The following is a 14,620-nucleotide window of genomic DNA, read 5'->3' on the forward strand; positions in this document are numbered from 1 at the left end:
TTTTTATGGAGTGGCCTATAGGAATTTAGGACAGGCGAGTTATCTTTCCACCAGCAGCAGCCAGTCATTGTTAAGAATAACATCTGTCGCCCCGAGCAACGATTCGTCATCTATACAGTGAGTTCAGGTTTGGTGGCTGTCACTCCCTTTTTCAAGTTTTGAAAAAAGAGCCTGTTTGTTTGAAGATCACTTGACTGTGTTGAATCAATTAAGTCACCCATGGCTAATCCTGGGAGTGTGCAGGGAATTGATTTGGGGACACGGCCAAGCGACGGGTTTGACAGTGGCATTGTTTATTCTATAGAGTATGTGCCGGGGCGCGGTGTAGGTCTGCCTTCGACAGCGCCAGAGACGGGAACGCACGACAGCGTGCGGGGGACCGGGGGACGGGGAGGGGGGTGCTCCCGGTGCTGTTTCTCTGCCAAACGCCCAGCCGTGCTCAGTCAAAAGAAGGGCTTCTGTTTACAGGGCTATCTGTGTCATTGCCATAGACGTATAGAGAACAGAGGCTATAGGAAGCTCCAGAAGGTTTGAGTCATATATTATCTTGTCAAACAACCGCATGCCCTTCTCAACTACAATATATTGTCACAGGTATACACAGTCAAGCCGTGCCTTGGCCTGTTTTTATTTATTTGTATTAGTTACATGCTCTGCAAACCTATTTAAACTTCAAACACTGTTCATCCCTAACCTTTGGTGAGAGAAAAAAAAATGTCACAGAAGATATTTCAGTGTTTCTCGACCGATCCCCCGTTAAAACATCGCCTCGCGTGCAGGCACTCTTTCACCGCGTCCCTCGCTCTACCTTGTCCCTTGTTTTGTCATCATGGTCTGATCGGCGCCACTCACCTCGACACTCACCGCGACTCCCCGCTGAGTGCCATCAGAGCTGACTCTCATTACCGTAATTGTTCCAACTTTGGTCTCCACCCGGTAAAAGCCTTGCTAGTCAACGAGAACACTCCAATGAAGGACTCTCGCCCATTAGCGCACCTCAAATTGATTTCCGTCGGCGAGTGGCGTACAATTATGCCGCACTTTCTCTTGAATCATATTTTGGTGTCGAAACAGTCGCTACTCGTATGTCACGACAGCCGGGGCTTGTCAGAAATGATTGATGAGTTGCAACGAGCCATTACCGGACAGCTGATGAGTACACACACACCGAGATCACGGGTGTTTTGGTGGTTTTGTTTTGCCTTCTCCGTGACCCAGCACCGCGCGCTGTTATAACCGTGCCGTGTATAAGTAACGTTTTGGGTGTGAGTCTGGCGCGACGCGGCACCTGAATGAGGTCAAAGCGTGGGAGTCCCACTAGCCGCGGCTGCTCGGCCTATAGCGCTCACACCCCATTCAAATCAAGGTCGCGGTGAACACACACACACACATCACACACAACGCCGCGTCAGGGAGGGCTCTGTATCTGTCGGACACGGCCTCTGTCGATCACTCCGGCACGGTGAGAAACACAAAGAGCCAGTGGAGCCAGAGAGTCTGTGGAGTAACACGCGGTGTTGTGCGGCTCGATGGATGGCGGCCGTTTTTACGACGGCAGAAAAGAGGCGCCGTGGCCTTGGTAATACGCTTCTGGATGGCTCTAAATGACGACTGTACAATGACATGAATTGTACCGCGTACAAAAGGCACCGAAAACAGTGAGCTTTCCGTCAATAAGGGGAGTGCCGATTACTGTACAAAGAGGCAACTATTGCATATAATCTCCCCCCTCTAACGGCCCAAATCCACGCTCTCTCCCTCCCTCCTTTTCTCTCCCACTCTCCGAAAGGTACATACACGTCACACACACACATACACTTACACACATACACACCTACACACATGCACACAAAGCTTCTCCTCCTGTAATAACAGTTTACGGAGCAACATTGTACAGCCACATAATAGCCATGTTATAATTTGCTCTAACAACTCTAATTATGCCTCTTATTGATTTGGGCACACATTTTAATAGGAGCAGCCACGCCTCCCGTATTAGCAACCATTAAAGGTGTTCAACGGTGAACATTTGAAGCGCCTCTCCTCCTCCTCATCCCACATACATGTGTCCCTGACAGCATAATTTGTTGCCCCGATTTTGAGGCCACTGTAAACATCACGGACACAACAGTCATTTCGGCACTCAGAGAGAGACCCCCCGTCCGTCCGTCCGTCTGTCTGTATGTCTGTCCCCCGCCCTCTTGACAAAGGGGCGAGAGAGAGAGAGAGAGAGAGAGAGAGAGAGAGAGAGAGAGAGAGAGAGAGAGAGAGAGAGAGAGAGAGAGAGAGAGAGAATACAAAACAAGAAAACAAAAGGTAAAAAGAAAGGTAGAGAGGGAGGCTGGGTTATTGTTGACGGTGCTTAAGTGGGCCAATCTCTCCGTGTTCTCCGCCGAGGCTCGCCTCATTTTGCTTCTAATTGCCGCGGAGGCCTGGAGTCGACGCAGGTTTGAGAGGAGCCATTTGAGACGCATCACCCCCGGGCCGCCGAGGCTCATCAATACGCTCTCTCTCTCTCCCTCCGGTTCTCTCTCAGGGCGTTAGGCGGAGGTCTGAATAAATATGATGTGGGTTATATACCGCGCGAGAGGCAAATGCACACTAATATAATAATAATAATAATAATAATAATAATAATAATAATAATAATAATAATAATAATAATAATAATAATAATAATAATAATAATAATAATAATAATAATAATAATAATAATAATAATAACAATAACCATAACAATAATAATAATAATAATAATAATAATAATAATAATAATAATAATAATAATAATAATAATAATAATAATAATAATAATAATAATAATAATAATAATAATAATAATAATAATAATAATAATAATAATAATAATAATAATAATAATAATAAACTTGTATAGCACCTTTCATACAGAAACTGCAGCTCAAAGTGCTTCACAACAGAAACAAAGACAAAATGAGCACATAAAGTGCAGACATATAAAATCACAGTTTTTCACATTAGGATCTAACATCCCAACAGGCCACCTTGTTTATGGTTTGAGTCAGTTTTAAATAGACAATAATACAAATAGTAAGATAGAATAGACAGGGTAAAATAGTGCACATAAAGTGCAGACATATAAAATCCCAGTGTTTTACAGTGCAATAAAATAGTTCTGGATTACTGTTCAACAGTTCAACGTCATCTTTACCTTTTCTGTTTGGTATCCACAGTTTAAAACTTGACAGTCTTCCCTCCTGTTTGATACCCACTTTGACCCTTCGACTGTTCTACTGTTATAACCAGTGGTGCAGTCGTAATATGGGAACTGCCCGGACGCCACGTGCACGCGCGCGCATGCGCACAGAACAGATTATTATTATGCAGAATAAATAGTAGGAAACATGTTTGTATAGGAAATTACTAGTTTTAGTTTAGTTTTTGTAAATATTGCCTTGAAATAGAGAAGCTGAAAAAGGTAGCAGGATGTAGCCTTCAATATATAAAGAAATTATATTGTCAACAGATATGGTTGAAAAACAAACAATGTTTTAAATGTAATTGTAGTTACAATTTCTTTAATTGAATGAACTTAAACTAGAAAAGTAAATACAAACTAAATTAACAATGTAACTTAGTTTACAGAAGGACAGTTCTGTATCGTATGGCTCTCGCTCGGTGTCACTCTCTGCACTGTCCTCGCACACGTGCACGCGCACTGAATAAAGACCACAATGTACCTTTAATCCCAATATTTCTCTGACCACACCCCTATCAGCTTACCCATATAAGCAGGGGTGGGGCCACCCACTCGCCTCCTTTCTCGTTTTCACCACAAGGAAGTGCCTCGGTAGATCCCCACTTGAAGTGATGTGATGGTAGGAGAAGAGTTGGAAAACAAGGATACGTTGACATCATATCTTTATTTTCTCTCTCACTATTTTCGAGAAAATACGGCGATATTGTCTTCGTACTGGAGTGTCTGGAAGATGATGATCATTCTAAAAATCCTCCACCGGTTTTCGTATTGGGAGTTCGCGCCGCTACATGCCTTTCCAACTGCAGTCCTTGCTGTGTGCTGGTTGCGGTAAAGACACAGCTGGGCTGTAGGACGCGCCGCTGTTGTGAGAAGCGGTGGGTTCCAGGTTTGGTGAGTTATGTTTTGCTGGCAAGCTCCACTTGTCTGTTAGTGCTATGGGGGCTAGTTGACAATGTTTATGAAAACCGGCCCCAGACTAGGGTCCTTTGTTCAGCCTCTTAGGCGACAGAAGACCTTGGTCTGAAGCCCATTATAGTTTAACTAGTGGGCCACGACCATTAACACTGGTGATCCCTGTGTTTTCTGGACGAGTGGATGTTTTCTCTGTCACCGTGAGCCCCATCTTTCATATCCAAATGAGAGTATTCCTCACAAGGAAATATGGGCATAGATGTTCGGTAGTGGAAGATCTGTGTTCAAGTCAGCTACAGGCCATTTGGGTATTGTGCTGGCTCCGTCGGGTGTTGGTAAAATCACCGTTGTAAAACTGTGTTAACATCTTGTTTCTCTTTTCTCTTAAAAAGTGAGGAGGGTTTCAGAACGGCGGCCTGTCTGAGTGAGTGTTATATCATTGTGTACAAGTTCAGGTGATAGCTGTTTAGCTTACGTACTAGTGGTGGCCTACTGTTAGCCAGTCAGCTGTTAGCTGCGGCGCTAGTCTGCTGTGATCACTAGGTGGCCTACCTGGCTAGGCTAGGAAACGTTAGCTTGCTGCTATCGGCCGAGGCCCAGCGTGGGGTGGCTCCGGCCCCTCGCGCGCCGCCGCGGTTCCCAACTCCCCTCTCCCTCACGGGGAGAGGCGGGGGGGATTCGAAGTCTCCCCTCTGGTCGCGTTCGCTCGGCGTCTCGCGGGCAGGGGCGGTAGCGACCGACGGTTAGAGCGGCCGTTAGCTTAATGCTACTCTGTTGAACGTGCTTTGATTATAACATGTTTTAAACACTCTTGACTACGACGTCATCTTTGACAGAGGATGTTCGTCGAACCTGCCCTGGGCCAGGACGGCAAGGACTGCGTCAACAAGGGGGACCGTAGCGACGGGATGGAGCGGCGACGCTGCCCAGATCGACAATACAGAACGGCTGTGTTTACTACGGTGCCTTGAGACTGCACTTCGCTTGATCTACGCTCCGGGTAGGCAAGGTTTGGCCAGACCTTGTACACTTCTTCTGGCTTTCCCTTCTAAATGTTTTGTAAATAACAATGTTTTCCAAAACGAGTGTTGCTGCACTACATTTAGGATACGACGCGAGTTATGTGTGAATTGTCTTGTTACTGGTATTTAGCTTCTCCATGCAAATCGGGTTGTTGTTACAGATGTGAAAATTATCTGGTTTGTTGTGTTGAGAAACATCATGTGTGTTTATATGTACCGTGTACTCACAACTAAGGGGGTTAACTAACCTATAAAGCTATGCTTAGTGACAAATGAGTAAAGAATGATTCTTTTCTCAGCCTGTAATGACAATGAACGGTGTGTTCACATATTAACAGGTTTTCCTGTTTTAACTGGCCGTATTAAGGGTAAAGTAGGAGGATTGTGTTTCCCCCCGGTTCCCTGGGGACTTCTTCATCCTCCTTTCAGACATGTTGTTGCACTACATTGTGTCACTGTGTGGTAGGGATACGATGTAACCCTTAGCTTGATTGCTGAGGTTGTGCTAAAACAGCTGGAGAAACTTTATTTTCCTAAAAGAAAAGATTGTTTGGTCGCTTTCGTGTGTGCTTAGCAAGGCCTGTGGCCGATACTAATCGAGAATTATGTATTCTCTCATTATGAAAAACGGCGTTCCTCTGTTGAGTGTTTTTGCCATTTTTTGTAGGTGATGATGGGTTGTGTGTGTCATGTGACCTACAACTGGGTTGGACTGGCCACAGAAGCACATGTGTAAGTTTGGTACCGGGGCTCTTGGAGAGCCCTCTCTATTCTGTGTTTTTTCCTTAGTAAAAATCAGATAGCAGGTTAGCTCATGCGCTGTGTGAAGCTGTCAGACGCTTCATAGAGCTGACTATGACTTTGTCATACTCTCTTTTTGTCATTACATCATATCATGGGTGTGGGGTCTTAAAGGGGTGAACTGGTAACCTTTCCTCCCCCTTTTTTCTGTTGGTCAGGGGTAAACCCACCTGTCCTTCAAGGTTCCTGTCACGTTGCGGTTCGGCAGGTTACAGGGTGAGGGACGGGGGGGGGGGGGGGGGGGGAGGGAGTTTCCTGGTCCCACGGCCTGGAATATTGGGCGTGTGCACCGCAGAAATTCCCCCGCCATAGAGTACGTCACCGTGCGCGTCTCTGTTGGTAGGACTTCCGTGTGCTGTTCAGGTCCATGTGATGGATCTGTTTCGGGGGGTGGTCAGGGCTCCTCCTCACCAAGCTCCTATTCGGGCCTTCTGTGAGTTGGGACTCCTTCCGTGAGGAGGGAGCCTCCTTCAGAGTACAGAGCCTCCTCCTCAGATTGTCAAGGTGAGTGGACCCTCTAGAAGGAGTCATACTCTATTGTGTATGTATTCGATTCAATTCGATTATTGAGTGTGTATGGGTTCAGTGCCTCCTCCCCGGAGAGCCCTAAAACCAATTTTTTACATGGCTCAAGGTGCAATATATTTTTTTCAATCTGTACAGCTTGCGTGGGAAGTCTCTCTGGGGATTCCCGTCTCCTTCCTATGGGAGGGTGGTGGGATGTAAAAATGTGAAAATGTTTTACCCCCGGCTGTGTAGGCTGGGATACATACTGTTGGTGCTTCCTTCTTTTCTACTAAAAAGAGTTGGAGTTAGGAAGTATCACACCCCTCTTGTCGTTCCCCTGGGCGCCTTGGGGATTCAATGACAGGTCTAAATAGCCTGTTCATTGATGTTGGTGTATCCCGACGCACGTATAGTGCTAGCTCGGGGTGTTCTGTAAACAGGCGACTGACTGGCACGCCTTGGTTGCTTGAGGTTAAAACGGCGTTTTTATAAAGCAACTGGGATGGAGGTTTTTCCTCTTCCGACGACCAAATCCGACGACCTGGTTTGGTTATCGACGGATTCTCGTTCATATCTGGGGGATGATGACGGAATGGATCTGAACATATGTAGAGGGGTCTCACGCCCTGGGGGTGGGCCACCGGGCGCGGTTCGCCCGAACGTCTGGGTGGCGCCTTCTTTTCATGTTAAGATCAACACGCATATCTGCCCCTTCTCCTGGAGTAGGCATGTCGGCGTGGTTAGGGCACGGGACTGGTTCTGGTCACGCTGGTCCGGATCAGTTGAACCCGTTGTCCGCCGGGGATGCAGATCTGCTGTTCTGGTACCCTGAGGGACTTGGGCTTTTTTCAGGGGGAAAAATGCCAGGTCGGTCCGGGTGTCACAGGGTTAAGCGCTATGGAGACCCTGGTTGGGTACATTTTTTACTCAGCACTGTCGTAATGGCTTACGGCCATGCCAACCTGTACACGCTCGATCTCGTCGGATCTCGGCCGCTACACAGGTTGGTCCTGGTTAGTACTTGGTTGGGAGACCGCCTGGGAATACCAAGTATGGTGTGCTTGGGGCTGGTTCTCCATTCTTTTTCGCTCCTCTCTCACGCATGGCGAAGAGGGGCCTGTTGGGGTGGTCTTTGACCTCCTCTGGTGACCCTGTGCTTCCCGTATCGCCGGGCCCGGTCCAAAGTCATGTTTCGTCGACCCGTAGGCCTGGGTTAACCCTTTTTTGAAAACTGAAACACTTGTACTGCGGTATAGCCGGTGTATACCCGCAGGTGTGTTTTGGAGTTTTTTTCTTCAGGGGTTATAGGAACAACCACCGCATTGGGTAACACCAAGGTGGTTGATTCCCTGGTGTGTTGGAGCAGTGTCAACTCCCGGGTTCACCGGTTGAGGGTGCCCCTGCACGTTCATGACGTCTGCCAATCGTGTCAGCCTTCTCTGCCTCAACCCCTCTGGGTGGGGGCTTTTTAAATGGAGGCTTGGTCATGCAACAACGCCAGCTTACGCCCCTTCCGCCGGGGCGGCTGTGTTCAGCTGTCCCCTCTGGCGCCTGTCTCGTCCGCAGTCTCCAGGCTAGGGTTAACAGCCTGTTGCCTGGTTTTTCCCCGGTGCGCTGCCTGCTTCCGTTGGTTAACCTTTTTTGTGTGCTTACGGCCATGTTGACTGCCTGTTCTGCAGGGTCAGTGTGCCAGGCGGTGTACTATTGGGGGGACAGGGCCCGCTCGGCTGAGGGGCCTTTGTCCGAATACGCTGGCGGGCGGGGTCACTAAGTGCCCACCTGGTGGGGTCTTGATGCTGGCATCATGGACTTCTCCGGGCCCCCGTTCCAGGGGGTCCAGTCCCTTTGGTGTGTCTGGGTCTTCCTTCGCGCTCCGCTGCTACGGCCTTGCCACGGGGTTGGGTTTGCCCTTGACCCCGTGATTCTGGGGGCAGTAACGAGGTTGTTCCCTCCGTTTGTTCCCGGGTGGCATGCGGGTTGTGCGTGTGTGTAGTCGTGGGGTCAAGCCACGGTCTGCTCACCCTGTGCGTTGAGTTGCTTGAGTGCCTCTTCGCACGGTCGGGTCCGTCGCCCCCTCCCGTGAAGCCCCCAATAGGGGGGGTGCCCTCCATTAGGGGGGGTCGGGGGGGCTCGGCCCTCCCTGTTCTGATGGTTGTGGGGGGCTTTCAGCGGGGTGTATTTGTCGGCCGATGGCTCTCGCTCGGCCTCCCTTGTGCAGAGAGTGACGCCGAGCAAGAGCCATACGATACAGAACGTTAGGTTATGACTATAACCAAGTTCTGTTAGTATGGTGACGCTCGGCGTCCGACGCCGCTGCAGCCCTTGATCTCGCCTTGTGGTGAAAGCTTGGGAAGGAGGCGAGTGGGTGGCCCCACCCCTGTTTATATGGGTAAGCTGATAGGGGTGTGGTCAGACAAATATTGGGATTAAAGGTACATTGTGGTCTTTATTCAGTGCGCGTGCACGTGTGCGAGGACAGTGCAGAGAGTGACGCCGAGCGTCACCATACTAACAGAACTTGGTTATAGTCATAACCTAACGTTTCCTTCTGAAGCCCAACTTAATGCCTCATCCTTGATCCTTCCAGTCGGGACCATTGTCACATAGTGAGAGGTTCCACAGCTGCCTCAAGCAAACCCCCACCAATTGGTACAGGCTTGTATTTTGGTTTGGCTCTTCTAGTTGTTATACTATCGGTATCCTATTATTATGCAAAGTCTAGGTGATAGACTGTGCCGGCCGCCGGGTACTTGGCGCCAGGGAGTGACAAACAATTTTTGTGTGCGCGTTTGCGCATACTTCTGCTCAGCGAACTACTAGGACGGCGTGGTACCCCGTCCACCCACCACGGCGTGGTACCCCGTCCACCCACCACTGCATCCCTGGTTATAACTCTGTATGATATCATGAACAATAGTGCTGGATCTACCCTATATGTATATTTATTCTTACTGTGTACTGTATATATCTATCCACATCTGTGTATACCTGCACATAATCCTTTTTACATATCTGTAGATACTATATATATATATATCTGTACATATCCCTTACCTACTCTATATCAGTACTACTTACTACCACACTGTACATATTAATACTACAACTCTGTACATACATTTGATTAGCACTATAGTAGTACTAATTTATATATATCCCCAATTGAATCCCCTGTACATTATATATTACTGTTGCACTTTACTGTTACATTTGCACTCTGGTTGGGTGCCAAACTTCTTTTCGTTGTACTGTACGTCTGCTGCATGATGACAATACATTTTAATCTAATCTTAACACTGAAACATTCACAATGTGGTACATATCTGAGAATATATTACACTAAAAAGTGTGATTGACAACCATGGCGGCCAATAAGGTACATACCTTTCCCTGTCAATTTCCCTGATTGGCCGGAAGCCTGAGCCACGCTTAAACTGTCAGCGGGTGTTACTCAGTATGGGCGCTCTGCTGGTCACTGAGACTCTCTCACATTACCCTGCTCACCAGTGGCATCCTTCTTATGATTTATTTTTGTGTCAGAATTCAAACAAAATGTTATTTAGAAGAGGGTTTAAGACTGGCATTTTAAATGGACTGCATTTATATAGCACCTTCTGATTACCAGACGGCCGCTCTATACCTCCTGAGCTACTGTCGCTCCTATTTTAACCTTAGAGGGCACCATATTACACTCTGTAGGCTATCAATTCTGTGTGTGTATGAATTAACTTAAAAATGGGGCAACTATATTCTGTTACAAAGTTGTAGTTGTTTATTATTAGTTATTTACAAAACTACTGTAGCACTTGGTTTTACCTGTCTGTAAGAACCAACCTCAGTGTCTGATCAGTTTAGAGCTGTTCATTTATTCCTGCACATGTGATGGATGAACAAGCTGCCTATTGATTGTGATATTGGCAGTTATTAATCTCAATGTGACAAAACATCCATGTCAGTCACACTATTGTGGCTGCATGAACGACGTAGTCAGAGGTGCAGAGTAGGATATTTCAGCACTTACTCAGTAGCCTTAATTATATTTCCCTGTTTGATGATGCAAGTAAAGTTAACTCTTTCAAATTGTGAGTTTTCCCCCCCCATGCAAACACGTACATGAAACATCTCCAATTCATCGCTCACAATGCATTGGCAATAACACTTTTTTATAAAAAAAAAAAAAAATGTATGATATGGTATGGTTTATTCTTAATCCCAGAGGGGAAACATGGTTTGCCACCAGAGCGAGTACAAATACACAAACAAGAAACAATAACATACAGTACAAGTTACATAACACAGCAGAAAGAAAATAAAAGAGAAGAGAGCCTCACAATACAGATATTTTGTTAAAGATGTTGTTCTATATTCAAATTAAAGGTGCTATAGATAACATTCAGCCACTAGATGTCGCACTTGAGCACCAGCAAGTCATGTATCCAATCAGATGCATTCTACATAGACGTGGGGAAATGGGAAGTAGGGAGGGGATAAATGCACACAACATGTAAACAACAACATACATGTTGGACCCGCCAACATTTGAATGATAAATTCATTCATCAATAATCTTTTTTGGGGAAAAGCAATACTTTTATTCCTCACTTTTCTAAAAGCACTGTGGGTGTATTTTTACGAATGTATTTTTTTTTATGGATTTTTTTTTTTACTCTACATAAAAATAAATTAGGTTTTGCCAACCAAACAAATTAAAATGTGAGCGCTGGTAAGTAGTCAGCCATTTTAATTTCATTTAATTTTCTCCTCATCCCCAGTCTCTCCGTCGTCGTAATCATCCGTAATAATCTTCCGTCTCCACCTCCGTCTCCACCTCCGTCTCCACCTCCGTCCACACCTCCGTAATCATCTTCCGTCTCCACCTCCGTCTCCACCTCCGTCCACACCTCCGTCTCCACCTCCGTCCACACCTCCGTCACCACCTCCGTCCACACCTCCATCCACACCTCCGTCTCCACCTCCGTCCACACCTCTGTCTCCACCTCCGTCTCCACCTCCGTCCACACCTCCGTCTCCACCTCCGTCACCACCTCCGTCCACACCTCCGTCTCTCCTCCCTCTGACTCTGAGCCGCCCGACCCCCGCGCCGTCCGTCTATAAAGCGTGGCCGCTGTGACCCTGTCCTCTTGAGTACCTTCCTCCCCACCCCGCCCCGCTCCCCCTCCCCACCCCTGGGTTTGTTTAGACCGCCTGTCCTGGCTCGGCTGGCCCTTTAAAACCCTGCCCTTCACACGCCCCCTGCTCCCCTCCTGGCCATATTTCATTTTCAATACGCCAGCAGTAAAGGAAGAAAAAAAAGGAAAAGAAAGAAAGATAAAATACGGGTCACCTTCAAAGCACTTGGCGTGGTTATTGGTTAATTTGCCATCAGAGCAAGTGTTTTATAAGGCTTTTTGACAACTAACCTGCTCCACGCCACCGGGACACCTCCACCTGTGCATAAAGCTCTAATACAGCGCTCCCCTGTCTTCTCAAGGGCCGCACATAAAAGATAAAGAGCCGGGCGCCAAGTGCAAATTGGATCCGTTCTGAGGAGGCCGGTGGAGGGTCTCGGCTCCCGTGCCACAAGGTCCCAGCGGTGGTGCCATGTTGTTCTAGTGGAGGAAAGACACTTTGACCTCAACAAAGTCAACCTAGATGATATATATATTATATACGTATATATATATATATATATATATATATATATGGGGGCCCTTTTGAAAACGAGATGATGCATGTCAAAATAAAAGAAACATTTTAAGAAAAAATATATATGTATGTATATATTAGGGATGCTCGATATTGGCTTTTTTACAGAGGTTCGCCTCCCGCTCTCGGGCTGATCTGTCGCATGTCCTCCCCACATCTCCTCCCGTTCTCCCTCTCCTCTGTCGGTCATGTATGGCCAATAAAAAAGCTGTAAAATGCTCAAATAAATCTTAAAAACTAACTAAATGAAAACAAACGGATGACAACAGCAGATACAAATAAAAGGCAAGTACAAATATAATACAAATTGTAAAAGTTACATTAATAAAGCAAAATAAACAATAATAGAAATATACAGATATATATACACATAATACAGTATACTGTATATACATACCCTGTAAGCATACATACATACATACATACATACATACATACATACATACATACATACATACATACATACATACATACATACATACATACATACATACATACATACATACATACATACATACATACATACATACATACATACACACACACATACATACATACATACATACATACATACATACATACATACATACATACATACATACATACATACATACATACATACATACATACATACATACATACATACATACATACATACATACATACATACATACATACATACATACATACATACATACATACATACATACATACATACATACATACATACATACATACATACATACATACACATGGCCGCCTAGTTATAGTTGAAAGTAGGGGTGCATTTTTTTTTTTTTTTTTTGACAGGCAAGGGGTGGTTTTTTTCATTTAATGAACCTGTACGTGCAATTTCCTGCAATATAGAGCCTTCAATCTTGACTAATAAAGCTGCTCTTTTCACTATAAAACTCAGTTTATATTGCAGTATGATAGCCAATTACTATAATAATAATAATAATATTAAAAAATGGAATTAACATATTGCAGAATGGGTACAATATAGTACGGCTCAATACACACAATTGTTAAGGGGATGCAGACCAGAAAAAGACTTTTGTTTTGTTTACATCAGGGTCCCCCATTTACAATTCATAATGAATTGTAAGTAAGGGTGCAATTAACACCGTGCAATCCATTATTTGTGGAGCCCGCCCTTTAAGTCTTTGAGCTATTAGGCTACTAGGGTTCTTACTTTGCGTTTTGGTGTACTGAAAAATGCTCTGATGTCTGTATTCTTTCTTTTTTCTGCCATGTTACCTGGTTGGCTGGACACACACACACACACACACACATTTTCATTTCAGGTATTGTACCTTAAGATAATTGAACATCTTGATTTACCATAAATCCTCAAATATAGGACGGGTCTTCTATTTACCTCAGCTGCAAAGAGCACCAGGCCTTTATTAGAGAGGCTTATATAAGAGGCAGGCCTTAATTTCTAAAAATGACACTCATGGACATAATCCCTTCATTTTCAGACTTTTATTGCATTATTATTATAATAAAAAAAATAAAAAAAAATAAAATAAAAATTGGGGGGGGGGGGCCCTCGTCACTAAAGGCCCACGGGCCGCGGCCGTCGTTAATCCGGCCCTCCTCGTCTGCCATAGCGAACATTAAAATTTGCAAACGAAGTCAACGTTATCCAGCTGACGACACCACATATCTAGATATATGACAACGTTAGCTAGCGGCTAGCACTAAAGCTAACGCCAACCAGAGGGAAACTTTGTTATTATTATTATTGACCAGATGGCATTTCGGACCAGGAAACAATTTTATTGTATTGCGTGGTAGAAGTTATACCACTCAATAGTAAAGATGATGTCTAACATAATAGTTTGTTCGAACAACTGAACTTACTTAGTGGAAGATCCTGCTGTTGTGACAAAGTGTTCACGCTGCCTGCGTATCAGTTTACACCTGGAGGCTGCCTGCAGCGCTGTGAGACTGGAGTGCGCGTCCGCTCTGTCTGCTGGGGGCTGGATCAAACCATATCGGACAGGGGGGTGTCGCAGTCTTTGGAAACTTAAAAACTTGCTATTAAGTGTCATTGCGTATTATTAATTTGATTGAAATTACATAGTTATGGTTAGATAATATTTATATATGGGGGGGGGGGGATATATCATATGATCAAAAAGTGAGGGAGCAAAGAGACGAGTTTGCTCCCCCAAGTTCAATACTGGTAGAGCACCCGCTTCGTCTGCTCAATTACGTAGGCGCCTATGTACATACATACATACATACATACATACATACATACATACATACATACATACATACATACATACATACATACATACATACATACATACATACATACATACATACATACATACATACATACATACTAGGGGTGTAAGTTTCATCACAATACAATATTATATTGATTCTTTGGACAACAATGCGATATTTGCTGACATCA

Source organism: Notolepis coatsorum (genome assembly GCF_963971535.1).
Source record: "Notolepis coatsorum genome assembly, chromosome: 1".
Lineage (NCBI taxonomy): Eukaryota > Metazoa > Chordata > Actinopteri > Aulopiformes > Paralepididae > Notolepis > Notolepis coatsorum.